The following is a 27,716-nucleotide window of genomic DNA, read 5'->3' on the forward strand; positions in this document are numbered from 1 at the left end:
TACGAGTGACAAAATCCGCATCCGGTGAGTTTATGGCAAACTTGATAGGTCACAGAAGCTCCCAGTGCTAAGGAGTGAGCAGTAGCTAAGATGCTGACACCAGTCCGGCCCTAACCTCTTACCTTCTGTCCTGAGTTTTAGGGGCCAACTTCCCCCCTGCTCCGGCAGGGTGGGAGATCAGGACAACGTGGTATGTAGCCCATGCCACCCTTTGGAAAGCGCAGTGTCCAGGGATTATGGGCTGTGTGTGGCCACGGGGCGCTGGCTCTCTCCATCTGTTCAGAGTCGGAGCACGCCTTCCTGGACTATGGAAGCTGCAACGCTAAGAACTACATTTCCCAGAACCCTTTGCAGCTTGAGTTCAAGCTGAGCTGTAGATTCCACCGATCACATGCACCTGTGCAGGACTTAGGCTTGACCTGAGCTGGGTGGGTGAGTGGGCCCGCCGGCTCCTGGGCAGCTTCCTGTCCTTCCACCAGGCCGGTACATTCCATGGCGGATTGTCTTTCCCGGACACTCAGCTCGAATCTCTTGTTTCCGGCCTCCCGAAGGTTCCTGAAACCATTTAATACCCGATAGTGAATCCCTTTACACTTCAACTAGGTGAAATAGATCTTTTCTCTTCCACTGAACCCCGAGCCTCACAGGAACCGGCACCAGAAGTGGAATCTGAATTGGCTAGGGGACCCGACTACGCCTAAAGGGAGCGACGGATTTTCGGGCCCCTGTGGATAGAGCTCGGTGGGGAGAGGGAGCCATGGTAAACTTAGTGATGCGATTGCCCTGGGATCTCAGAGCAGCAGCGCTCATCCCCCAGAACCCAGGGGGTATGGTGACCCCAATGAGCGGCCCAGCCAGAATGCTTACTGGAATGGCTTCACTCCTAGCGCTCACCGATAGCGAGCGATTGATCACGGAACCCCGGGGCTAAAATCGGTGGCAGCCTGCCGCGGTCCTGCTCGATCAGCCCTTGGGGCCTGGTGAACAGGAGCCTGACCTGAGGCACTGCAGTAGTTACTGCCCCTTTGCGGCCCCGAGCCCTCTGAATGAAAAGGAGGCCGGGTCCCCTGGGGGTCGGCACGTGTATCTGCTAGACCTTGCTGCGTAACAAACCACTCGAAAACCGAGTGGCTGAAACATTACTATCGCTCATGAGTCTTGAAGTCAGCTAGGAAGTTCTGCCTCTTAGCCCAGGCTCAGCTCATCCTGGCCAGCCCCTCACGAGGCCTGGGGCCTCGGCCAGCTGGCCTATCTCTGCCTCCTGCGGCCTCTCATCCCCGAGGAGGCCGGCAGGGCTGGTTCCAATGGAGAAGGCGGGGTTGCCAGGGAAGGAATAGAAGCAACTAAGTCTTCTGAAACCCTTGGCCCCGAACTGGCACAATGTCATTTACGCTACATTCTGTTGATCAGAGGAAGTCACAAGGCCACCCAGATTCAAAAGGAAATAGTCTCTACCTCTTGATGGGAGTTGCCGCAAAGTCACATTGCAAAGGGATGTGCGCACAAGGGACGATGGCCCTGTTTACAAATGGCCTCACACAGCCCCACACGTGTGTCCCGTCAAGCTTCTTAGCCTTCCCCAAAGGGACCTGTGGCCACAGACCGGTGCGCTGCCCACGCAGGAGAGAATACCCAGCCCTTGGGCGTTCTTAGACATGGCTTTGAGCTAAGGATGATCCTGAGACCCCGGATCCACTGTGGCCCTGTCAGCATACAGGTCGGGGAGGCCACAGCACCTTGACACTTGAGCCTCAGCTGTCTCCCGGTGAGCCCAGCAGGCTCACCAACCACACCGGCTATTTTGGCACTTCCTGAGAGTGCGGTTGGGGGACACAGGCACGGAGATTGGCACAATCCTACACGGGCCCCAACCCACGCAGCGAGAGTTGTTATGAGAGGAAGGAGCAAGGCCAAGGCTCTGGGACTACCGTTTCCTCCCCCAGAGCAAATGAGAGCCACCCTGCCTCCCTGGAGAGATTCAGGTCCCGTGTCACCATCAGAGACATATTCCTATGTCTCCTTGTCACAACCCCGTTAGGCCCACCTGATAGATCCACGCAGAACACAAGTGGGTCTCAGAGAGCAACCAGGGGCCATCACAAACTTGCTCACGTGGTGACTGCAGTCACTGCCCCGGGCGGTCCCCTTGATGGAGTGCCTGATACTTGGCTATTGACCTGGCATGTGCTTTTTCCTCTGTCACATTTCCTCTGCCACAATTCCATTGTCGTACCTGGAGCTACATCAGCTCTCTGTCTCAGAGTCCTAATTCCATCCATAGGGGCCTTCATCACCCCCAGGGCCCCCTAGGGGGTGCTGGTGTCCTTGTATGGATGACCCCATGGCAACAGGGTCTTGGAGCAAGAAGTCCCGGGCAGACCTCTTTTTTTTTTTAATTTTTTTTTTAACGTTTATTTATTTTTCAGACAGAGAGAGACAGAGCATGAACAGGGGAGGGTCAGAGAGAGGGAGACACAGAATCTGAAACAGGCTCCAGGCTCTGAGCTGTCAGCACAGAGCCCGATGCGGGGCTAGAACTCACGGATCGTGATATCATGACCTGAGCCGAAGTCGGCCGCCCAACCGACGGGGCCACCCAGGCGCCCCTCGGGCAGACCTCTTAAACCTTGCTAAGACCCAGGTGTGTCAGAAGGTAGGAGATAAACCTCTTGAAAATTCAGGGACCTGATCTGGGGTATGTTCCGATGTCCCCTCCAATGGCAAAAATAAAGAGGGTGCTATACCTTGCCGCTTACCACTAAAACAAGGCACAGGCCCCCCCCCCTCCCCTGTGCAAGACTGGGGCTCACAGCGGGAGGAAGCTCGCTAGCTGGTCCGGGCTGTGGCTCGAGCAGCATTTCCTCTTGGCTCTTAAGATCCTTGAGATCTGGCAGGGCTCAGAGTGTCTGTGGCAGATGGGGAGACTGTATGGAGAATCAGTGTCTGTCCCTTGGGTTTTGAAGTGAAGTCACAGCCTCTTCAGCAAACAACGATTTCCTTTAGAGACAACTGCGTCTCAGTTGCTATCAGACGGAACGGAGACTGTACTTCTAGTCAGGCACAGATCCCTACAGAGTGCCCAGGGACCCAGTGTCACCGGATGGGATCCCACCCCCTGGGCCACGCCAAGCAGCAGCCCCATCTAAGGCGCATACAAAAGACCAAGGCCAGCAGGTCCTGAAAACCCAAGATATCGCATCAGGACGCAACTCACAGCTACTCCAATGGTGCGACCACCTCTCCTTCCACCCACCTGGGGGTCTCCCCGCGACCAGCCGACTAAGGAAGGAAAAGCCTAGTCTGCAGCCTCTGCACAAAATGCCGGCACCGACCAAAAGCAGATGTCGCTGTGCCAAGGCTCTCCCCCGGGAGGGTCCTAAAGTGGGTTGGCAGAGGGAAATCTTCCCTGTGGGCAGAACCCCAGCAGCACAGCTGATTTTCCACCGGGTCCCAGAAAGAGAAAAGAGAGCACACAGGCCCAGTGAATGTGGGAACGTCTAAAGGTTTGGCCGAGGGGTTACACTTGGGAAGAGAAAGGGTGGAGGAGTGTGGGGGCTGGGCCTCTCAGAATGAGCCCCGGTCCCCACGGCAGGGGAGGCTCTCGAGAATCAGGTGGACCAGCCGACCCATTCTGCAGATGCCAGTGAGCCTCTGTCCCCGGCCACCCCCATGTGAGCTCAGCGGGCTCCCGGACAGAGACGTGGAGGCAAGGATGGGGATTATGGGAAATGTCAACGGCCCGCTCTCCGCTCCCAAGGCAGCTCCACCACCACCCTCCCAAGTGCAGTAGAAGTATCAGCTGAGCCCCGACGGGAGCACATCCCCTGGGGAACCAGGCTCTTTCCATCAAAGATGGGAAAGCCAGTTGGCCTCCCTGGAACAGACACTTATCTGGAATACAGATTTGTTTTCCCCACTCACCGTGCTTCTGCAAATCTATAGACCTGCCGACTGTCTTCCGTGCCACCTCACACAGCGTGGCTCCTGGCAAAGGAACTTGCCACACACACACACACACACACAAAAGGAGGCGATGGTGTGGCATGTGGAATGCACCGGTCTTACCCTGCACCTGTCACCCAGAAACATGGCATTCCAGGGTAATGGCGTGAGATAGGGGACCTTCCAAAGACTCAGTCATGGTGCTGGATAGAAGCCGGTGACGACACATCAGGGTGAGCACCATCTTGTGGGATGCGGGGTGAACTCTGAGCCCGCAAGTACCCTGCAACACTCCCCCAAGGAAACACTGGGTGTAGGCACCCGATGACTGTTTGTTTCGTGTCTGCACAACTCCAGGCTCTGCCAGTTTAGAGGCCTTGGTGCCCTAGGGAAGACCTAACTGGAGGACACAGCAATGCATCCAATGAAGAGAAAGGACCCCTTGGCCATCTGGGGCTCATCGTGCCACTGGATCAAGAGAGAACGTTGTCCGGGAAACTGATCCTGAAACTCAACGCTGCTCACCTCAATGGAGGTAGAGGGAGTGTTCTAGATGCCACACGATTTGGGGGAGCTGCTTCCTGTTACTGGAGTGTCTTGTGATGGGGTTGATCGAGTCTACAGTAGCCCCACAGTGGGGGGACCACCAGGAGCTCAGAGCCAGGGATAGAGCCGTGAGTCAGCCTCCAGGTTGGGAGCCCAGCCCTGCAGAGGTGCTCACTGAGGATCAAAGAACAGGGAACAGCAGTGGAAGGAAAAGTTACAAACACCGACGAGATGGCTGACGGGCCAGTTGCATAAAGAGAAGGTGTCTTGGGTTTCCTTTCTCCCTCTCTTTGCCCTACTACTTTAAATTGGGTGGGTGGTCAGTGGCTGATTTTAGAATTTGGTGGAACTTGGGTCTTCCTTTCGGGGAAGGATGTGGACAGTTGGCTTTTATGACGGATGTCTGCATTCCATCACACGGGAGCAGCTGGTCGCTCCTGTTGTTTGCTCTGGAGTTGGCATTTGGGAAGGAGTAGGGTCAGGGGATCTTGGCTGCAGAGGGTAGACCGCCTGTTGGTGTCTGTTTCAGCCTCCTCAGGGCTGTCTTATTCTGCAGAGGCTGGGGGGGGGTGTAAAACTACCTCTCCCAGAATCCCCTGCGGCCCACCCCCAGGTGTGGTCTAGGCTCTACCGTCAGTGGAATGCGCTCCCACAAGGCGGGAGCGTGGACCCGAGCTCTGGGGAAGGGTGCAGGGATGTGCTCCACTGGTGGGGCTCAGAGCAGGGGCCTCTGGGTGCCAGAGCCTGCAGTAGTATCAGGGGGCCCCAGTTTAATGAAAACAACTTCCTGATCATACCTCAGAGCTCACACTGGAATCTGTTTCTTCAGCGCCCCACTCCCCGCCCCCAACAGTTTAAGAAGCCATGTAATACTCCATAATACACCCCTTTCCGTGACACTCCTGGGGTAAAATTCCTTCTCTGTGAGTGGACCCCACAAATCTCTGGGATCTTCCCACACTAGTGTGCTGCTCAGAAATTGAGAGGTGGGGGCGCCCGGGTGGCTCAGTCGGTTAAGCGTCTGACTTCGGCTCAGGTCATGGTCTCGCAGTTTGTGAATTCGAGCCCCGGATCGGGCTCTGTGCTGACTGCTCGGAGCCTGGAGCCTGCTTCAGATTCTGTGTGTGTGTCTCTCTCTGCCCCTCCCCGGCTCACCCTCTGTCTCTCTCTGTCTCTCAGCAATAAATAAACAGAAGAAGAAGAAGAAGAAGAAGAAGAGGAGATTGAGAGGTTGAGTTAATTGAGGGGTGATGATAGATTTAGGGTCCTGAGAAAGAAAAGGCACGTGTGGATTTAGATCATTTAATTCTTGTTTCCCTACTTAGGGTTCCTTCCTTTGGGCTCCCTACGAATATTTTAATGGCAAATTATCAGCTTAGAAAAGACACAGACACTAGATTCTAACAAGGAAATCTTTGAGTCCTTGATGTGCAGGCTCTTTGGGCATCAGATTCACAAACCAGATCAAAGGTTAAATTGAGAAGCAAATAAGTGGTCTTCTCTACTCCTCCTCCCCCACCTGTCACCTCCCAGCACCCACCACAGGTGCCACAGGAGCCGCCTCCCTGAACCAGGCCTCATCTACACTTGGCCACTGCCACTGTCCTCTGAAGTCCTGCCCAACGAATGGCCAGGGCTGGGCAGGAGCCCAAGTCCCAGAGAACGAAGAGAAGGAAAACACCAGCGCTCGTGGTCCATGACAGAAACTATTCTGACATCTTTCGAAACACAGAGGATGGTTTCCTCGATGCCTAGAGGCTTTTCCTCCAAATGACAGTGATTTTCTTCAGACGAGGGATCCTGGCTGAATTAAAGACCTTCTCAGTTGGACAGAAACACAACTTAAACTTGCTCAACCATCCCAGGGGACCTTTTTGGCTCGTGTCACTGACAATCCCAGGACGTGTCCGAAACAGCTGACGCCTCGCACTGGAAAGATGTCATCGGAATTCAGTTTCCCTCCGTATTGCTCACTTCTGCCCTCCCCACCGGTTTCGCTCCCAGGCAGGCCCGCTCCTGAAGCTCGCCCCTGACGACGTAAGCCTGCATTCATCCAGGTTCAAGATCAGAATAAAGAGATTTTCTCTTTGCAAACAATTCTAGCAAGAGTGCCAGGATTAAAGCTCCTTGAGTCAAGGGGAGTCATGCATTCCGTTATTCTGAGAGCCCAAAGCCCAAGGGAAAAGTCCAACTGATTAGGTCTGGATGCCATCTTTACTCCTAGAACAGGGTCACGAAGCAGGGAGGGGGCATCTAGTCCGTACGACCCCCCACACGCAGAGTAGAGAAAGGGATTCTCCCCGCCAAAAGAAAAAATAAATGGAGGGAGGGGAGTAAATGCTAGACGAGCAGAACAACAGACGTGCCGCCTCTGGCCGGCCGGAGTGGACCAGCTCTCCTTCAGAAGGGACAGCAGGAAGCCAGAACTCTACACAAAGTGGCGGCAGGCCGGTCAGTGCAGGGCAAGCATCCCAAAGAACAAGCTAGTCTGGGTAGCCTCTGAGAGCAGGACGGCGACTCTGCAGGGCAGGACACATCCAAGACCTCTCCAGCACGTGGTGCCCGCTCTGTGAGCAGGGCCAGGGGAAACACTCCAGTGCCTACAAGAACAGACAACTCTACAAAGCTCCGCTGCTCGAAGTGAACGCTGCAGAGGCCACTCAACAGGGAAAATGGCATCAAATAAAATGTTCCCCAGAAGGAAGACCAATAGATCACCTTCTTCTTCCCAGGCAAAGATGTCCTTCTTGACCTGCTCCTGGACGGGTCTCCTTTTGGCTTCTCTTCCCAAGAGTGGGGCCGGCCGGGCACTCAGCCACCGCCCCCCCCCCTCCAGTCTGTCCTCTTCAGGGAGCTTGAGTGCAAAGGCCCAGGCACAGGGCCCGGCACAGGGTGACACAGGCCACGGAAGGCGGGGGGAAGTGGGGGTCTGCTCAGCACTCGATGTCGGAGGCTGGAGGCATGGCTCGCTTCTCCAGAGTTCCCAGAAGAAGACCCTTGGGGTGAGAGAAATGCAGTAGAAACGTATAGGTCAGGCTGCTTGCTGAAAGAACTCCTTTTGCAAATTATTTTGTGCTGTGAGAAGTCACCCCATCAGTCTCTGTGAAAAGGATTCGTTTCCCAAGTGGGGCTCCCTTTACTATAAAAAATCATCGTTGCCAAGTAATATCATCTTTTGTTGGTCACCAGGGGCTTTTATGCCATCTGAAGCTCAGAGAGATCCTGATAGAGGGTGGCCGTGCTGGTGGCGGTGGTAGGGATGTGGACGGTTAGGGTGACAGGGTTGTGCTGGGCGGCAGTGGCTGGGGAGGTGGTGACGGTGGTGACGATTGTGGTGGTGGTGGCCGGGGTAGTAGTGATATGGTAGCAATGGCGGGTGATGGGGACAGTGATGTCAAGAGCGTGGTGATGGTGATGACGATGATGGTGCGGGCAGTGACGCGGGGGACAGCTCGCAATGGCGACCATGAGGCGACTTCCACTTTGCTGATAACGAATGTGACTTGAGACTCTTCAAGCTCACAATGTTTTGTCCAAAAGAGATGAAGTTTATTAGCTATGCTCCGGCCCAAACAGCAACTACCCAGGTAGGGCTGTTTCAGTAATGTTTAAGCGATCAGGTACCTCATTTCACTTTAGCCGTGCATTTCACGAACTTCCTGGATAAATGAAATGCGCAGGACCCGTGTTTGGTCCTTCCGGAAGCTCACTCTTGGAACCCAGCTGCCACGCTGTGTGTGTGTCTGCTTCCACACCTGGAGGGATTGCGAGAGGGCAGAGAATTTTAGCCTGATTTTCCTGGATGTCAGAAACTCCTTGAATGTCCTGAAAGTGTTGGCAAAAGTGGGTGTTAAGTGCATTTCTGGGAGAGGGGGCCACATTTATTAGTTATCTAAGACAGCGTTAACAAATCGTCTGAATTTAACAGCTATGAACACTTATTATGTCACAGTTTCTGTGGGTCAGGAATCTGGGAGTGGCTTAGCTGAGTGGTTCTGGCTCAGAATCTCTCTCGAGGCTGCAGTGGGGCTGTCGGCTGGGGCAGCAGCATCCAAAGGCCGGCCTGGGGCTGGGCTGAGAGCGGCCAAGCTGGCTCACTCACACGGCTGTTAGCGGGAGACCTCCGTTCTCACCGGCTTCTGGCAGGAGACCTGGTCTTATACCATCTGGATCCACTTGAGTAGGGACTGCACGAGTGTCCTCGCAGCATGGCAACTGGTTTTTCCCAGAGTGATCCAAGAGAGAGCGAGGCAGAAGTCAGATGATTTCTGTGACCCGGCCTCAAAAGTCACCGTCTATCACTTCTTCAGTATGTTACATTACAGTCTGCAGAGGCTAGCTCTAGGTAGTGTGGGCGGGGACCCCACGGGGGTGTGGATATCAGAGAAGGCCAACTCAGGGGCTGGCTCCCGTTGCTTTCGTCAGTCTCAAAAAGGCCCTGACACCTCAAAAGGGTGTCCTTCAAATCTTGAGTTCCTGGGGTCTGTTGCTACCAAGGACCCCCTCTGCTTCCTTCACAAATGGAACCAACAGGAAAAGTGACAGTGGCTAGAAATGGGAGCGTACATTCTCTCCTGACCTGTCCCATCTCCAGCAGGTGACTAAGAACAGGGTGGAAGAGGGACAAGGAAATGTCGGTCTTATTCTCCCATCTCTCCCGTCAGCCCCCTCACTGCCCCAGAACAAGTCACCCACACACCTTCCACTCGTCCCAGCACGTCCCAGAAAAGTCAACGGCCCTCTCTCCTGTCAGAGCATCTCTGCTGTTTCAAGACAGGCTTCAAGGCAAAGATGTAGGGATGTCTATATGCAGCTCCCTGAGAGGAGGGCCGTAAGCCCCATAGTGACAAGCGTGGCCTTGGAGGTGGTAGGTCTGACTTCTGACCGCGGGCCCAATGTCAATGGCGGTATGTATAGGGCCAGTGCCTCAACCTCCATGAGTCACCTTGTGTCCTCTCAAGGTCGTTGGGGATCATTTTAATAAGAAAAATGAATTGTTATTACATGCCCAGCCCTTTCCCAAGTCCCTGACGTGTTCCACCTCCTCTGACCCCTGGCATCAGCCCCATTTTACAAGAGGGTAGAATGAGGAGAGGCAGGTTACGCTCAAGGCCACCAAGTTTGCAAATGGCAGAGCCAGAAATGAAACCAAGAAGTCTGATTCCAGAACCTGAGTCATTCATTCATCACCAAATGAGCCCCGAGGCTGTGATAAAGACGGTAATGGTGCTGTTGCTGCCAATGATGTGGTGGGTAGGGATGCAAACATGGTAGCATGAGGCAGGACCTGCCTGGTAGTGATTATCATGATGGTGGTGGTGGTGATGATGATGGTGGTGATGCAAACATGATAGCTAATGCTGCTGCTGATGATGTTAAAGAGGGTGATGGTGATGATGGTGATGATGGTGATGATGGTGATGGTGATGATGGTGGTGATGATGATGGTAAAGATGGTGATGGTGATGATGGTGATGCAAATGTGGTAGCCTGGGGAAGAACCTGCCTGAGAGTGATGACGATGATAGTGGTGATGATGGTGCTGATGATGGTGAGGATGGTGATGATGCTGATGGTGGTGATGATGATGATGGTGAAGATGGTGATGGTCATGATGGTGATGATGGTGATGATGATGATGGTGATGATGATGATGGTGATGTAAACATGATAGCTGATGATGATGATGATGATGATGGTGAAGATGGTGATGATCATGATGGTGATGATGGTGATGATGGTGATGCTGCTGCTGCTGCTGCTGATGATGATGATGTTGAAGAGGGTGATGATCGTGATGGTGATGATGGTGATGATGGTGATGATGCTGATGCTGATGATGGTGGTGATGATGATGGTAAAGATGGTGATGGTGATGATGGTGATGATGGTGATGATGGTGATGGTGATGATGGTGATGATGGTGATGGTGATGATGGTGATGGTGATGATGGTGGTGATGATGATGGTAAAGATGGTGATGGTGATGATGGTGATGATGGTGATGGTGATGATGGTGATGATGGTGATGATGGTGATGGTAAAGATGGTGATGGTGATGATGGTGATGATGGTGATGATGGTGATGGTAAAGATGGTGATGGTGATGATGGTGATGATGGTGATGATGGTGATGCAAATGTGGTAGCCTGGGGAAGAACCTGCCCAATAGTGATGATGATGGTGATATGGTGGTGATGATGGTGATCATGGTGATCATGGTGATCATGATGTTGATGTTGGGGATGACTGTGATGATGGCGGCGGTGGTGATGATAATGATGATGATGATGATGTGATGGTGATGCAAACTTGGTGGCCTGGGGCAGAACCTGGCTGATCGTGATGATGACGGTGGTGGTAAGGGTGTTAATGAAGCAGGGGAAAAGACAAGGTCCCAAGACAGGGGTGGGCTCTTAGTCCAAGATGACCAGGAGAAGTTAGGGGAAATGTTAGTCAGGAAACCAAGGTAACGGGTAAAATTAGGAAACTTAACAAGGGGAACAGAAACCCAAGGCAGAAAAGAAATGAATCGTGTTCAACTCTTCCACTTCCCAGATGACCAGACCAAAGCCTAGAAAGAAAACGCACTGGTCCAAGGTTACTAGCCTGCATCAGTGATCAGGCCCAAGCCCCATATCCCAGCTCCTAGTGAGGAGTTAATCACCCAGCCTTTCCACAAAGAGCTGAGTGCCAACATGGTACCGGGTCATGGGTGGGCTTCCATTCCTATTTGTTGAATTCCCACTGACTTACAAAAGTTCCCAGCATGGACGAGAAATCTGCAAGGATGCCAGGCATGCAGCCAGCAGAGTACCCAGTCTTGCTTCTAGGGAAGACTGAGGGGTCCTCTAGGGCCCCAGAAAGATCCTGGCAAGAGGCAGAATACCCCAGCAGAGCCTTTCTGTCAACCACAGCTACCGTCTCAGGAATGGGGAGTGGATATCAGGCCACCCAGAGCTGGGCTAGGCCAACCATCAAACCATAGCTGCTGACCTGATCTGCTGCCCTCCCCACCCATCAGCTGCTGACTGCAGACCCCCTTTCCAGCTACGGAGAGGTCCTAAGCTATCCCCAGGGTGCCAGGAAGCCAGCACAAGGAAGACCGTAGGCTGCAGAAAAGCCAGGAGGCTGGGGGTGGTCAAGACCGGCGACGCTGGCTCCCTAGCCAGGGCCGCCCAGCTGCTCCTTCCCTGCCCCCGTCCTGGTCTCCAGGCCCTCCCCTGTCCACTGTCCAGCCACCGTCCTCTCTGCCACCGAGGAAGGCCAGAGACCTCAACAAAACTCAGTGGTGGACTCGGGCCAGGAAACCTGCAGGGCTGTCTGGAAAAGAGAGGACTTACTGCCCAACCGGCTGCCCTAGCCTCCCCCCCCTCCCTCACTGGCCCGGGCCCAGGAGCCTGCAGAGCTGGCTGGCCGGCTGCCTGGTATGAGCCAACAGCGCCACCATCAGATGCCAGCTGGGAAATCCTCCCTCCCCCTCCACCAAGACCCACCCTTTGAACAGAGGCTCAGCACCAACAGCTTGCCTGTGCCTCGGGATCCAGAGCCGTGATGGAGTGAGGGCCTTCCTGTCCAAGTGTGTGTGGAGAGCTACTGGGGAGCCTGAAAGATCACATCCGTCCTCTCCCTCAGCGGTTCTCGGGCTGGGGCGACCATGCTGGGGCTGAGGATAACAAGCCAGGCCATCTCCAGGCACCGCAGGCCCAGCAGAGACGAAGGAGGACAGACACCGGCCTGCGGGCAATGACAGTAAGAAGAATAAGGAACGTTGCCTGGGCCGCCGGCTTGATACTAGGGATCCTCCCTGGACACCCACATCCGAGGCAGCCACGGTCTTGTTCCCCGGGTCCACAAGAGGGATTGAGGCTCGGAGGTGTCAAGGGCGCTCCTGGCATCATCCCAGAGCTGGCAAAGCCACACGGGGGCGGAGGGGAAGCTCTCACAAGGTTGCTCTGCCACCTGGACCCCAGTCACGAGGGACGTCTGGATTGGCAGCTGCTGCTCAGAGAGAAGGAAGATTTTAATATCTCCCCCTGTTTTGGCCTTCAGATGTGCCTTGGGGTCATTCCTGGTGACCCCAGGGTGCCCAGAGAAGATCAGGGGTGCATGCACCTGTCAGGACCAAGCTAGTCTCACACAGGCCCTTCCAGGGAATAATAACACTGGATGAAGCCATTTTGAGGTAACATGTGGCTAAGCCCCACCCAAGATGACCAAATCCTAGGTTTTCCCAGAGGTGACGGTAGGAGGGCCTGGTAAAGTGGCAACCAGCACAGGGTCTAGCACGTGGAAACACCCAACGTGACCACGCTGCACGATGGGTCCCTCTAGTCCCAAAGAGGGCTGCCTCGGGCTCCCCTGGGGCTTCGCAGAGGCGAACAGAAATCCTACAGGCCCACACAGAGGCAAATGCCACAACACAGCACAATGGCTCAGGCGACGCTGGGGATCCTGAGTCACTGGACTGCAGAATGACCACCTTAACCGGCTGTGGTAGAATTTGGAATTTCCTGAGTAATAGAACCATGTTTTATTCTTCATGATGAGCCCCTTTCAACCCTACACAAGTTTACCCTAATGAGGTGACTCTTGGTGGACCTCTAGTAGCTTCTGGGTGGGGGCCGGTTGCCAGGGAAACCAACCCAGGGTTTAGAGGGTTGGAATTTACATCCCACCCCCTGACCTTTGGGTTCAATCGCCAGCGACCAATGATCTAATCAAGCATGGCTTCATCGTGGAATCTCCATAACAACCCTAAATGATGAGGTTGGCGAGCTTCCAAGGTGGGGAGCCCGTGCAGGTGTGGGGAAGGCGGTGTCCACACCCCCCACCCCACCTCGCCCTATGCATCTCTCCCATCTGACTGTTCTGAGCTGTATCCTTCAGGACAAACCAGTAAACCCACGTAAAGCACTTTCCTCAGTGTTGTGACCTCTTTGAGCAAATTATTGAACCTGAAGAGGGGGTCGTGGGAACCCCCAGTTTATAGCCAGTTGGTCAGAAGTACAGGTGGTCTGGGCCGTGTGACTGGCCTCTGGAAGAGGGGGCAGTCTGTGGGACTGACCTCTTACACTGTGGGGTCTAATTCCAGGTAAGTCCGCGTCAGAATTGAACAGAATCCTTGGACACCCGGCTGGGGCCGGAGAATCAGACGGATGGCTTCAGAATGCTGACGTGGCCGGTAGGCAAGCCCAATTCGGAGTCCCCTGACCCACTGACAGCTCCCTCCAGGTGGCACCCATGTCGCCAAGGGTTCGGGACGGCCGTGTCGGAAATTCAGTTTCAAACGCGTTTGCCAGTGTCCCTCGGGAACATCCCCGTGGGGGCACCAGGGAGGATGGGCCTGAGGTTTGAGGGCTTTCCCGCTGGGTCTCCCCTGCCCTCGGCTCAGCCGCACGAGGGAAACACCAGGCATAGCAAGGACCGCTTCTGAGCCCAGGGGAGGCGGGCATCACCCCGTATGTCTGCTTGTTCCAGCTCGAACACAGCCCTCCTCCTGCGTCGTTACCCACCCCGAAGTTCCTCCCCCCCACACACACACTGAGCAAGTGAAACCCGGAGCCTGGGCAGCACCCCAACCTTGTCCCTCTGCCTCCCGGCTCCTGCCTGGGCTGCGGTGGATGGTGTGTGATGTCTGAATGGGCCGATGACATTGCTTTTTTCCCCAGATCACAGACTCGATCCACAATCCAGCCAGACCTGTCAGAAACCAACAGCTGGGGCCGGTGCAGAGAGAAGGGGTGTCCCCATACCATGCCCCAAGTCCACATCCAGACCAGGATGACGGAGGTAGTCTCAGTCGCCCCGAGGTACAAGAGGACAGGAAGAAGGTCTCAACATCCTTGCACAACCACCATTTTGTTAACGTGACAAAGATTCTGTCTTTGACCAAATTCTACAGGCTCCTCTGAGCCCTTTACTTTTTTTTTTTTTAATTTGTTTTAATGTTTATTTGAGAGCGAGAGAAAGACAGAGAGAGAGCAAGGAAGGGAGAAAGAGGAAGACACAGAATCCAAAGCAGGCTCTAGGCTCTGAGCTGTCAACACAGAGCCCGATGCAGGGCTCGAACTCACAACCCATAAGATCATGACCTGAGCCGAAGTCGGATGCTTAACCGACTGAGCCACCCGGGCGCCCCTCCTCTGAGCCCTATTCAACCAGGCCTTGATTTTGACTTTCCATGTTCACCTCCCCACCGTCTAATTTGAGTACGAATCCTGCTGGGTCAGTCTAGCCAGAATCCCCTACCCTCCATATCTGACGGGGTCCCTCATCGCCCGCCATCCCCAGGGGGTGTCTGATCACCCGGGTGTAGCCCGCGTCTCCCTCACTCCTGCTGTTTCCTCCTGGTGATTTTCCATCCACTGCCCCCACCCTTCTCGGTGGCTATAAATCCCCACGTGCCCATTTTGTGCTCTGAATTGAGCCCCACCTCTCCCCCACCGCAAAACCCCACCGAACCTATCGCGGTAGCCCGCCCCCGGAGCAAAGCCTGCCTCACTTTGTTCTTTAACTAGTGTCACTGAGTAATTTTTTTTAACCAAACCTTTGGGAACGTAGAATGCCTGAAGGCACGCCAAGCCGCAACTTGGCACGGAGAACCCCAAGTTTAGAAGCGATTGTCCGCTCCTTCCTGCCAACACTTAGCTGTTTGCTTTCTCCCAAGCAGCCCAGCCCCGAGTCCCACTCGGCGTGGGCATCACAAAGCTGCGTCTCAGGCTGTGAGCTCACGACGATGGGGCTGGGGACGAGGGGGAGGGATGTGGAGGCAGGACGCACATGGCACTCACCGAGTGGGGGACAAGATCTTTGGTCTGCGGTGTCCCCTATGTCCAGGGCCCAGAGTGGCACCTGGCACAGAAGAGGCATTCAGACATCACTCCGTGATTGAAGGGAACAGACAAGTCTCCCCAGGGACACGGCTTCCGAAACACGCAGGCGCACAGTGGTGCAGTAACGGTCAGCTCCCAGAGGAGAAGAGGTGCACACGCCGGCTGGGTGCTATGGCGTGACCTCTGGCCGTCTGGGGCAAGGAAAGGCCTCCGCGGGAACTGGCTGCTCACGATTCCCCGCCAGGCCAGGGAGAGCGCTCTTCTCGGAAACCTAGTGGCCCCCCAGGCCCGAGTTGTGAAGGGCCAGCTGGCCCGCCCAGATGGAGTCCCCGACCGTGTGCACGACAGCCCTCCCTCCAGGAGACAGACGCGGGAGCCTCCGCAAGAACGGGAGGGTTCCCACAGAGACACAACGCCCCTGGAAAGGCAGCCTGGCTCCGCCCTGGGGCCCCTACCGTGGGGTCCTGGACACTCAGCTCCATTTCCAGTCCCAGGCGCTGGCCAGGCTCTGGGGAGCCACCGAGGACGTCACTGTCCCCGAGGGCACTGGCAAGCCCTTGTCCCCTCAGCAGCCGAGCCGAGCTGAGCCATTTGCTCAGATTCCCTGTCAGGCGAGGCGGCAGGGCCTCAGGGAGCTCTGAGAGCCGGGTCTGTGCCCAGCGGGGGCGGGATGTCCCCGACTGGTGCAGCCTCACCCTTCTGCCAGACCTGTCCCCGTCAGCTTCCAGGGGGCTGGATCAGGCCCTGGCCTCAAGCGGGGGCGGGAAAGGGAAGCAGAGCCCAGGGGAGGGGGAGCCAAGCACGGGGTCGTGGCCCTGGCCCTTGAGTCCCTGAGGCTCACGTGTGGGGTTTCCTCCCCCAAAGCCTCAGCAAGATCCTGTTCACACACACGCCTTCCGCCCGCTCCAATACCCCTTACTGAAGCTTACCCCAGCCCCAGCATGCCCGCGGCCTCCCGCCCTGCAACACCTCCCCAAAACTTTCTTATTTCATTTTATTTATATTCAAGTAAGTTAACATACAGCGTAGTCTTGGCTTCAGGAGTAGAACCCAGTGATTCATCTCTTACATATGACACCCAGTGCTCATCCCAGCAAGTGCCCTCCGTAATGCCCATCACCCAGGGCGCCTGGGTGGCTCAGTCGGTTAAGCCTCCGACTTTGGCTCAGGTCACGATCTCATGGTTCTTGGGTTAGAGCCCCGCATCGGGCTCTGTTCTGACAGCTCCGAGCCTGGAGCCCGCTTCGGATTCTGTGTCTCCCTCTCTCTCTGCCCCTCCACCGCTCACGCTCGTCTCCCTCTCTCAAAAATACATAAAAAATTTTTAAAGATTGCCCACCACCCATCTAGCCCATCCCCCCACCACCTCCCCTCCAGCAACCCTCAGTTTGTTCTCTGTATTTAAGAGTCTCTTATGGTTTGCCTCCCTGTTTCTATCTTAGTTTCCCTTCCCTTCCCCTGTGTTCATCAGCTGAGTTTCTCAAATTCCACACATGAGTGAAAGCATATGATATCTGCCTTTCTCTGACCGACTTATCGAGACAATATGGTCCTGGCATAAGAACAGACACTCAGATCAATGGAACAGAATAGAGAACCCAGAAACGGACCCACAAGTGTATGGCCAACTAATCTTCGACAAAGCAGGAAAGAACATCCAATGGAAAAAAAGACAGTCTCTTGAGAAAGCGTTGCTGGGAAAAGTGAACAGTGACAGGCAGAAGAATGAAACTGGGACGCTTTCTTCCACCGTCCGCAACAATAAATTCAAGATGGATGAAAGACCTAAATGTGAGACAGGAAACCATCGGAATCCTACAGGAGAAAACAGGCACCAAAAACATTTTTAAGCCAAGCCTCTGCTTACTCCTGGGAGCAAGGAGAGCTGTTCCTCTGCTTAGCCCCTTCCTGTCGAGCCCCTTTCTGGAAGGATCTGCCCCACTCCTTCCCCCCACCCACTTGGGAGAGGATCTCTAACCGGCCCCCTCATCTCCCCGCAGGCAGCTGAGCAGATCCCGAGATGCAGTATTGATAAGCCCCTTGTTGCTGTGGGTTCAGACAGATGCACCCAGCCAGGCTGTCTGTCAGTGAGAGCCGGCTTCCAGCCCCCGCATCCCGCATCCCGCACCCGGCCCCCGCATCCCGCATCCCAACTGAGAGCTTGGCCCAGGGAAGCCAGGTTCCTCTTTGAGCCTTGTTAGATGTCTCATTTTTTCCCCTGGGCTTGCAGCCTGCCTGGGGCCCAGAAAGCCAAGTCTGGGCCCCCACCTTTCAGCACGAGGGCAGAAAACAGGCTAAAACCACACAGAAAATCAATTCGCTTTCGGAACCAGAGAGGACAGCTCTGTCCTCCCCACCCCTGCAGAAGTCCTGGGGGAGCCTCGCGGCCCTCTCCTCCCTCCTCAGCCTGCCCCTGCCATCAGACCCCAGGCTCCCTGGGACTTGTCTGCAGCAGGGCCAGCGGGACAAGGCGAGGGAAGGGGTGAGGGCAGCGGTAGCCCAGGCTGTGAGAGATGCGAGTCTGTTGTCAATCAGCCCCGTGTGGGGTTGTTGTAACGGCAGCCCAGCTAGGAAGGGGCATGGGAGTGACGGAGGGCAGTTCTCCGTTCCGATTAGCGTGCCCTATCTACAGGACCTTTTTCCAGAGTGTGTCTGTCCTCGTTCTGAGCACTTACATATTCTTTCCTCTACGAAATGAGCGTGGCCAGAATAGTCCAGGTTTAGAAGCAATTCTTTCAATGCCCTTACTTAGCAGATAAGTTAGAAATTCCAAACTGCCTCTCTGGCATTTTTCTAAGTTATTTTTATTGACCCATGACATCCAAAAGTTAGCAGTTCGGGTGGTGAAACATCTCCCCCCACCCCGCCCCGAGAATGGCCCGCCCAGGAGCCCCTCAGCGGCCTAGCCGTGGCGTCTGCCTGGCTACCAAGCTTAATCACTGGCTTCCAAAGAGCCAGTTAGTTGAGCAGGACCAGGCTGCTGCCATTAATTCTGTCCTAAGTGGTCACACAAGGCAGTGGCTGGGTAGCAGAGGGGGAAGCTACGGTTGTAATTTCCATGAGCTGAGCTCATGCGTGTTAGAGAATTAAAAATAAAATTAGAAAAATTCTCTTCAGAAGCAAGCCAGAGTCAAGCCCACCCCATTACATTTCATTAAGTCTGGACCACTGATGTGTCTCTGCGGAGACACGGACACGGGTGGCCAGGTAGGACACAGCCAGGGGGGGACATTTACCAGAGGCTCAGAGCCCTGCGCAGAGGCGCCGGGGACAGAGAGCTCACCGAGGCGACTCCAGCGTGGATGATTCCAGAGACTCCCAGTCCCGTCCATCCTGGGGAGGTAGGGGGCGAACGTCCTGCCCGTGAGTTCATCTCACAGTCGCCAGAAGCTGATTTTCCTCCTGCTGGGGAGGGGACAGCAGGAGAATGACAAGCGGGAGTGATGTGCACACAGTGTCGCTACCGGGGACAACTCCATCAGCCAGCCCGGACAGCACAAAGATCACACTGGCTCCTTCCAGGTGGGTGCCCGTGGGAGACCCCGGCTTCCCCCCAGTCAAGCTGGCTGGTCCCTGCATTCTGGGGCGGGGGGATGTGTCCGTGGGCCCAGTCTGCCTGTGAAGAGACGGGGACGCTCCAGGCCTCTGGGGCCGCTGCCCTGCACTCTCTCCACTGAATTTTATTCTGGGGGCCACGGCCCGAGAGACCCCAGCCAGGACCCCTTGTAGCCAAGGTCGAGCGAGGCCGGGGCCACCAGGCTCAGGCCCAGCATCCTGGCCTCTCCCTCCCAGAAAAACCAGGCCTCTCCCCGGCCCAGCTGGGGTCCCCGCCCCACACCCCTGCATGGTTTCTCTCAACAGACGGAATTCACACACGTAAAACTCACCCTTTTAAGGTGGTTTTCAGCACATTCACAACAGGGTACAACATCACCTGTACCTAGTTCCGGAACACTTAATCCTCAAAAGGGCCTTGGCAGTGCTCCCCACTTCCCCCAAATTCTAGGCAACCACTAATCTGCTTTCTGTCTCTGGATTTGCCTATTCTGGACATTTACATGGAGGGAATCAGATGCTACGTGGCCTTGTGGGTCTGGCTTCACTCACTTGGAACCACGTTTTCAAGACTCTTCCGTGCTGTAGCTCATGTGAGCGCCTTGTCTGTCTTTCCACAGGACGGATGGGCCACCTTGCTGTACCCGCTGATGAATGAGGCAGCTCCCGGACATGGTCCCCATCAGGCTGCACCTCTGATGGCACGGAAGTTCACGGTTTAGTCGAAGCTGATGTCGTGAGGACAGACTACCAGGCTCGCCTGGGATCCTGGAGGCAAGACAGGCGGGCGGCCCCTCGTAGGTATGGGGCGCCTCCCACACAGAGAGGCTGGGGTTTCAGGCAGGGCAGTGCTGGGCCTGGCCGGAAGGGGGTCCGGGCCGAGATGCCAGCCACCAGAAAGGCCTTCACGCCTGTACTGTGCCTCCTCACCCCCAACACCGGTGACATCAGCAGACCGGCGCTCACTGCCCACCACCGTGAGTGACACCGTCCCTGCTCCCCAGGTCCCCACGCTGCGAGACGGCAGGAAATGACCACGGGCAGCACCCAGAGGGGCCAAGCTGGCTCCTGCCAATCCACTCGCTTGTTGCCTCACTTTCTGGCAGATGAGAGCGCCGGGTCTCGGGAGCTCAGGACCCCGAGGCCAGGAGTCTGCAGTGAGCCGTCCGGCCCAGGATCCCGGGCACAGGCGGGGCTGCTGAAGGGAGACACGCTTCCCAGGAGAGTCGCCTTGCTTCCTCCTGTGCGCGAGATTCACGGCCAGCAGTGGCTGCAAATCCAGGCTCCATTCTGATGCTCATTAAGTGCCATATGTATTTATGAAGAAAAGGCCTCGCTAATTAAGGCTGTCACATCATCGCTTTATGGATCTCACCCAGGCTGAGTGCAGCCGGGCCTTAATTACCTGCTAAGGTGGCTGAACTTTCACAGGAAGCCGACTGCACTGAACAGCACCCCCTCCCCTCCGGCTCCCCCAGGTAACAAACCCCTGATGCCAAGACTCGGGGCCAAGACAGCACCCAGAGCGCGTCCTCTCCCTGCTCCAGACTCCAGCCCCACCCCCGCCCAGCTGCGGTCGGTAAAGTGGGGGTCCTTACACCCCACCCCCTGCCCGGCGGACCGTGGGGCTCAAGCGCTCTGGGCCCCACCCTCTCCCAGTCCCAGTCCCCCAGCGCCTGCCTGTGCTGGACGGTGAGCCCGAGGGTGGGCGGACCCCGCTGTGTTCTCCCCACCCCCGCCCATCTGCCTCGAATGCTCTTTCCTACCCACCCACACACCATTCTCCCCTCTTAAATCTCAGCACAGGCTTTTTTCCCTCTGGAAAGACCCCTGCCAGCCCCAGGCCTGAAGCCGGGCGAGCAGCCCCTCTCTCTGGGTTCCCCCAGCCCCATGGTCACCTTGAAAGCCACACGCCCACGTCCAGGAAGCATCTCTCCTACTGCTCTGTCCCCTCGGCCGCAAGCACAGAGCATCCCGGGGGCGCCGGAAGTTTCCCCTGAGTGGTCCTGGCCAAAGCCAGCACTGTAGGTCATGCTGTCCCACCAGATTCCCCGTGGCGAGGGTTCTCAAAGCCCTCAGTCACCCAGCACAGCTGCATCTTCCAAGAGTTTGTTCACCAGGCGGCTGGCCTCAGGGCTCAAAGATCTTCCAAAAAACCCAATCTTGACCCTCATGCTGGGGTCGGAGCAGGGGGTCACCACACAAGATCCTTGGGGCCACACTGGATTACGGTTCAAAGTCCCGCCTCCGTCGCTGCAGGGGGACATCGCCGCATGCCCTTTGGGGTGTGGCTTTGCAGTACCTCCCGGGAGGGCGAGCCTGGCCGCGGGGCCTGCTTTGGCCGACAGAACGTGAGCAGGTGTGAGTGAGCCCGGCTCTCACCCGCCCGGCGCTCTGCCTCCCCCGCCTTGCTTCTGCTACCCGTGAGAACGGGCCCCGGGAGGCCGCTGGTCCCAGCACGAGATTCAGCCAGGGCCAAGCTGACCCTGACCTGCAGCCCAAAGCGGAGCCGCCACTGTGACCAGAGAATCGTGAGCAAAGAAGAAACGCTCTGCTGGAAGCCACTGAGCTCGGGAGATGTTTGTTTCGCAGCATTATTACCGCCCGGAGCTGCCTCATGTGCCTCCTACGGCCACCACGCTCTGAACCAACTGGGATAAAGGAAGCATCAGGCCGGTGCAGACGGCACGTAGCTCACAGACAGTAGCTCGGGTGTCGGGCAACAATGGCTTCCTGCCACTCGCCCCGAACTTGGGTAGAACCGCCTACCTGTCACAGGGAGGGGCGAGCAGCCCGGCACACGGGTCACCGCAGGCTGGTGAGTCCTGAGAAGAGAGGGCAGCGGGGACAGGCTGAGCTGCACGGGCCCGCAGGTCCTCCCAAACGCTCCCATCAGGGGTTCACGACACCCGCCTGGGGGAGCCCTGCCCCCACCCCCACCCCAGGGGAGTGAGAGGGAGGATTGGCTAGGGAGTCTGCAGGGCCCTGTGCAGACTAAAAGCCTGGAACCCCTTGCGGAACAATTATTCCACATTTCAAAACAGCAATAGAGCATTAAACCGAGTGCAGAGCCCCCCCCTAAGCAGAGAGCCCCCCCTAAGCAGGGAGCCCCCCCAAGCAGGGAGCCCCGTGCGACTGGATAGTCACACACCCACAGAGCCATCTGTGACGGGGAAGAAATGTCCCCGCCTCCACACACGTCCAGCCTGGGCCTGACAATGACTGGCTGACTTTCTCCCTGCACAGAGGGGGTCTCAGAACCACAGGCTCTCAGAGGCTGACGAGCTCAGGGTTTAGCCTCTTGCTGACCTCACTGACCTGGGTTCAAGTGCTTGGGCTTGGGGGAGAAGGAGCTATTCCTATCCCCCCGGCAGGTGCACATCCTCAAAGGCGGGGGGGGGGGGCATTAAACTTTCCCACCCCAGGCAGCTAACGTCTCCTGCAGGTGCTGGGGACCCAGCTCAGCTCCTCCCTCTACCTGGAAAGGGTGACTGGAGTCAGACAGCTGTGCCCCCCACCCAGCCCCAGCCCCCACACCCTGGAGAAAGCTGATCAGAATCTCAGAAGTGCCCAGGCCCCTGGCCAAAGCCCAGCCCCCCTGTCCAAGCCGACAAATCCAAAGACCCAGCGGGATACATCTTTCCCAGTCTCCTCAGTACCGCAGCCCCGGCACCTGCCGCTTCCTCAGCTGTTGCGCACAGGGCGTCTTAAAGATACCTGTGAGCGAGCACCTGGAAACTGCAGTCTCCGCTCGCGTTTAATCTCCACACGACCCCGGAGCCTGCCAGGGTAACTCTGATGCCCGCACCCGCCTCCGTGTTCCCAGGGGAACCTAACGGGCTCTGCAGCTTGAAATGGTGCCCTGGAGCCACCCCCGGACATTTCTGGCTCGTGGCAGCTAAAGAGAGACCGGGGCTCATTCACAATCCTTAAGAAATGCTATTATTCTGGGAAAATTATTCAGTGGCTCCACTTTAATAAGCCTGTGTAGGGCCCTTGATGTACTGTGGTCTTGACAGAATTCTTTTCAGAAATACTAGCTGTCACTTTCCATCCACAGAGCTACAGAGGCACCCGGCATGGGCCCTGACGGGGGTGCCCACTTCTCAGCCTAATACGCCTTAAAAAGCAGTGACATTCCTCCCCGCAGGGCATCATCTCCCCGAGCCTAGGGAGGGTTTGGGGTGCAGACAGGAAGAGCAGTGAGCGGCTCCTAACAGCACCCCAGGCAGACCAGGGCCACCCTCTGCCTGACACTCGGGGAACCCAGGGCTCACCTCCATCAGCACACTGACCTCGGGGACTGTAAGTGAGCAGTGATGACTGGGCTGTGTTCCAGGGATACAGAAATAGAACGGAGAGTCTGGGGCGGATGGACGTCACCCAGCACATCAGAGATCCCTGAGACACAGCTGTTGAATGAATGAGTGAATGAACAAATGAACGAACGAACGAATGAACGAACAAACCGATCAACTCACACAGCCTCCCAGCAGAGTCATAAATACCACTTGATGCCCTGCCGGCCCACACGCCCGGGGAGATTGGCAGGCGCTGGGAGCTCCCCACCCTCCCATCTGCCCCCCGCATCCTAAAGCCTACAGTCGTCTCTGCCTAGAGGCCCCCAGCCTAGGACACCTGCAGCAGCGACCTCCCGGCTGAAGACCAGGCCCTGCCCGGGGCCCAGAGCGGGTCAGGGAGAGGCTCCGGGTGAGGTAGTCCCTCGCTGGGGACCGGGGCCCCTCTCTCCAGTCTGTCCCAGGCCCCCCTCGGGGCCGACACTTCAGATCTCTTCCAGACCACGCTGCTTCTGGAAATAAACTGTTTCCAGCAATGTCTGTTTCCAAATCCTCATTGATTTTTGTCTCTGTTTTCTCAGCGTCCTCTCACAACGGGTCATTGCAGGTGACGGACGGGAACTCACCCTGCATTAACCCGCCTCCTCAAAGCTCTGGCCTGCTGGGGTGTGCAAAGGCCTCTCCCCTTCCTACCCCGGGGGTGGGGGGAGCCTGGGAAGCACAGCTGGTATTCTGGGAGGCCGAGCTGACCCATCTGTCCTGTCCCCACTCCCCACTGCAACAGGCTGCAGGGGCAGGTGGGCCTCCCCTCCTGCGTGGCACCTGCCACCTGCCGGCACCGCCCTGCCTGGCCAGCCTCTCCTACTCTCGTGCTGGACACAGCCCCAAACACATGTCCTCAGAGCCCCTGTGAGCAGGCACTGCTATTGTCCCACCTTACAGGTGAGAAAGTCAAGGCTCAGACAGGTGAGTGGTGGGCACTGAGGGGACAGAGGCCTGCCTAGTGACGAAGATGCTACTATTGTCCGGGAAGGGCTCATCAGGGCTTGCTGACCTGGAAGCTGGGGCTCAGAGGTTGGCCAGTCCCCTGGGCCGGGGTGAGGAGGGGACATTGGAGTGCAGCGGCCAGGGTCGCCCTCCCCCTCCCTGCTCCACACTGGGGACCTTTCAGACCAGTAGGGCAGGCTGCTTCTCCTCTGCCTCCGAGGGACCTGCTCTATGCACTGGCCGTGGGGACAGCAGGGAGCGGGGCCACCCTGACCCAGGCAGGCAGGCGTGAGCATCTTCCCCAAGACCAGATTCACACACTGGTAATAACTCTAAGGAGAGAGGGGAATGTCCCTGGGCGACACGTCACAGACAGTGGCAGCCACGTCAGCTTGGAGCTATCGGGACACAATGAGGGGGCTTTGAGCTGGAACCAGTGAGTGTCAGGAGGCCTCGGAGGCCGGGTACCTCCTCGTGCTTGGGAAGTGAGCAGACATGCCAGCCAGTGCCAGACGGAGGGGGGAACCAGCAGGGCCTCCCCAGGACACAGAGAGACTGGCTGGTCACCTCCCTCCTGGACCCTGGGGCCTGGCTCCACACAGAAAGCTCTGCCCTGGGTGCGGGGAGCAGGCAGGCCCCGAGGCTGAGGGGACGGAGCCTCTCTGAGCCTCAGTTTTCCACATCTGGTTCATACGGAAGGTTCCTACACGTTCTTGGCCACCCACCGCCAAGCGCAGCCACGCAGGAAGACAGAGCGGGTTGGCGACACGGTGGACGCCCCCGAGTCCGGGCCTCTTGGGGCACAGCCAAGCGTGACCGTCGGCAGAGAGTGGGGACCAGGAGCGGGGGACGGGGCGGCTGGAGGGAGACAGGCCCCTTCCTACCAGTGGGCACCACATGCATCCAGACCCCCCAGTGAGGCCCAAAGCTGCCATGGAGGAGGCTCAGAGGCAGGACCGGGGTAAGGGCCAGGCTGACCCAGCAGGGACCGCATCCTGCCGGCAGCACCTGAAGCAGGGACGGGGGGGTGGCGGGCTGCAAGGTCCAGAGCACCAGCACCTGGTGACGTCAACGGGGCACTCCCTCCCCTCCCACCGCTTCCGGTCGCTGGCGCCGTGCGTCCCGTTGTAACACAGCGCCGGGGGAAGGACCCAGGACGTGGACGTGGGTGGGTGGCCTAGGCTTCTGACAAGCCACTGAGCCTCAGTTTCCCAGCCCGTTAAGTACGGTTCCCTGGGGGGGGAGGGGGGGGGAGGTCCCTGAGGCCCAGACAGCGAGTCCAGAGAGAAGGTGTGGAGGGAAGCCGGGCTCTGTGATCTGTCAGTCGATGAGTGAACGAGGCCAGGGGTTTGGAGGGGTTTGGTGTTGGCCACTATTCCGGAAGCAGAGCAGCCGGACCAGGACACGAGGAGGCTGTCAGGGGGCCCTTGTGACAAAGTGGCGGCGTGTCCACTGTTTGTTCTGTGGGATCCACCGGTCACAGTCCTACTGGGACGCAGGGGGCTCTCAGAGGGCGGCGCCCAGGAGGGCAGCTGTGGGCAGGCCTTCCCTGCCGTCCCCCATGCCTGCTCCCTTGGGACACAGACCTGCTCCAAGACGCCCCAAAGGGGGCACCTAGCCAGGACGTGCAGGTGGGCTCACACACAGCCCAGGGGGCCAACCAGGAAAAGCACCCACGGCCCTGACGCGTCAGATCCCCTAAAGCACCTGAGGCCACAGACCTGACCTTCCTCCGGTGAAGGTGAATGTCTGACCCTGGCCTCACCTATGCAAGTACCCTCACCGCACAGGGAGGACGGAGGAACCCACCTCAAAGGGAGGACAGGGGACCCCACCTCAAAGGGAGGACGGGGGACCCCGCCTCAAAGGGAGGACAGGGGATCCCACTTCTAAGGGAGGACGGAGGACCCCACCTCACAGGGAGGACGGAGGACCCCACCTGACAGCGAGGACTGAGCATGCCCAGAGAGGCCCCCGAAGGAGGGTCTGCTGAGCAGACATATGGGCAGGGTTGGTCCGTGGTCCTCGCACCCCCAGAGGGAAGCCAAGGGGTGAGGGAAAGTGTGGATGACGTGGGAGGGAGTTCAGAGACTTCGGGCCTGAGACAGCGTCGCCGTCCTCCCCACTGACAGGTGTACAAGGGAGGCCCTGGGACCAGGTTTGGGTTTCCTAGGGTCTCGCTGCCCGCCGGGGGCATGAGCTGGCGGGCCATGTGCAAGCAAGGAGAGCAGCCAGGAGGCGGTGTCCGGCCGGGCCCAGGAGGGAGAGAGGAGGAAGCGCAGATCCAGGCCTCTTCTCCCTGCACGTCTGAACGTCGGCACGAAAGGAGCCTCTTCCTTCTCTCTTCCCTTAAATGTGGTCAGAACCCTGGTCCCGGAGACCCTCCCTCCCGGGGAGGAGCGCGTCGCTCCGGCACGCGGTCATCTCACGGCTGAAGTCTGGCAGAGAAATGCCAGAAATCCTTGAGGCACAGATGAGCTCGGGACGGCTGACAAACGGGGACAGACAAGTGGAGGCTGCTCCTGCCAGAGCCGCCTCTGCGGGGAGGACGGCCACGCCGGGGCTTCTCCCCACGCACCAAAGTGCCCCCTGCCCGTGGGCCACTCCTCAGATCCACACCGCCCCTCCCCCCACCCAGGGACCAGAAATCCGGACCCCCCGGGCCGTGTGGGCCCCAGAACTCCTTCCGTGTTCGTGTCCCGGGGCTGCCACAACCGACTACCACGGGGTCAGTGGCCCTGGAACAAGGCACTTTCACTCTCCCACCGCCCTGGAGGCCACAAGTCCCAATGGCAGGTGTGTGGGGGCGGGGCTGCTTCCTTCCAGAGGCTCTGAGGGAGAATGGGTCCCAGGCCTCCGTCCTAGATTCTGGTGCCTTCCGGCAATCCTTGGTGTCCTTGGCCAGTCCCTCCTCCCTCTCCTGTCTCTCTGTGAAGCCACTACGCTCAGACCGCTGGGGGTCAGACCAACAAATGTACCTCGACCGCGTACAGGAGGAGGTAGGAAAGGTTGTTAAGGGAAACGTAATGGTTGTTTTCTCCAACCTCTTAGAACCTGAAGCAACGATTTTAAAAGGCGCCTTAATTTATTTCTAAATCGAGACAAACATAGCATTAAATCATTATCAGCCATGAGAAAAGCAAAGCAGCTAATCTGGCTTTCATTTGACTCCATTTAGTTAAAAGTGGCTTTCAACAGGAGTGGGAGGAGGAGGGGCAGGAGGGAAGGAATATAATAATACCCAAAAAATGCCCTTGATGGAAATGATAAGGTTCCCGCGTGAAGAAAGCCGCCGCGAGGCTTTCTCATGCAAATGCCCCGCTGCCTGGGAAGCCAGCTGCACCCTGGGACCGGAAACCGCACGGAGAGTCCCAGTGCCAGTCCTCGTCTAGGGCAGAAGGCTCTGGGTTCGTGAAGGAGGGGAGAAGGCCCACCCTTCACAGCCCGGACCGCACAGCAAACCAGACCTGGAGCCCGGGCCCCAGCAGAAGAGCCCTGAGTGGCCAGATCAAGGCCACGGTGCTGACCTTTATCCGACACTGGAATTCTGTCC

General features: G+C 57.3%; 2 long non-coding RNA genes across 5 annotated transcripts; both read right to left on the reverse strand.

The window, feature by feature from the left end:
• LOC109502049 lies at nucleotides 1-27,716 on the reverse strand. Of its 2 annotated transcripts, none has more exons than XR_002744283.2 (4): nucleotides 21,648-27,714; nucleotides 19,431-19,646; nucleotides 18,607-18,728; nucleotides 1-555 (listed from the first exon to the last, which is right to left on the reverse strand). It is a non-coding gene; the product is annotated as an uncharacterized LOC109502049 (long non-coding RNA). The 2 variants fall into 2 exon arrangements; XR_002744284.2 differs by lacking the exon at nucleotides 1-555 and having other exon boundaries at nucleotides 16,900-18,728; nucleotides 21,648-21,703; nucleotides 23,174-27,716.
• Nucleotides 5,777-13,553, reverse strand: LOC111561672. Of its 3 annotated transcripts, none has more exons than XR_006583868.1 (3): nucleotides 12,308-13,553; nucleotides 11,985-12,225; nucleotides 5,777-8,243 (listed from the first exon to the last, which is right to left on the reverse strand). It is a non-coding gene; the product is annotated as an uncharacterized LOC111561672 (long non-coding RNA). The 3 variants fall into 3 exon arrangements; XR_002744285.2 differs by having other exon boundaries at nucleotides 5,777-7,484; nucleotides 8,113-8,243; nucleotides 11,985-13,553; XR_006583867.1 differs by having other exon boundaries at nucleotides 11,985-13,553.

The sequence above is a fragment of the Felis catus genome, chromosome C1 (genome assembly GCF_018350175.1).
Source record: "Felis catus isolate Fca126 chromosome C1, F.catus_Fca126_mat1.0, whole genome shotgun sequence".
Lineage (NCBI taxonomy): Eukaryota > Metazoa > Chordata > Mammalia > Carnivora > Felidae > Felis > Felis catus.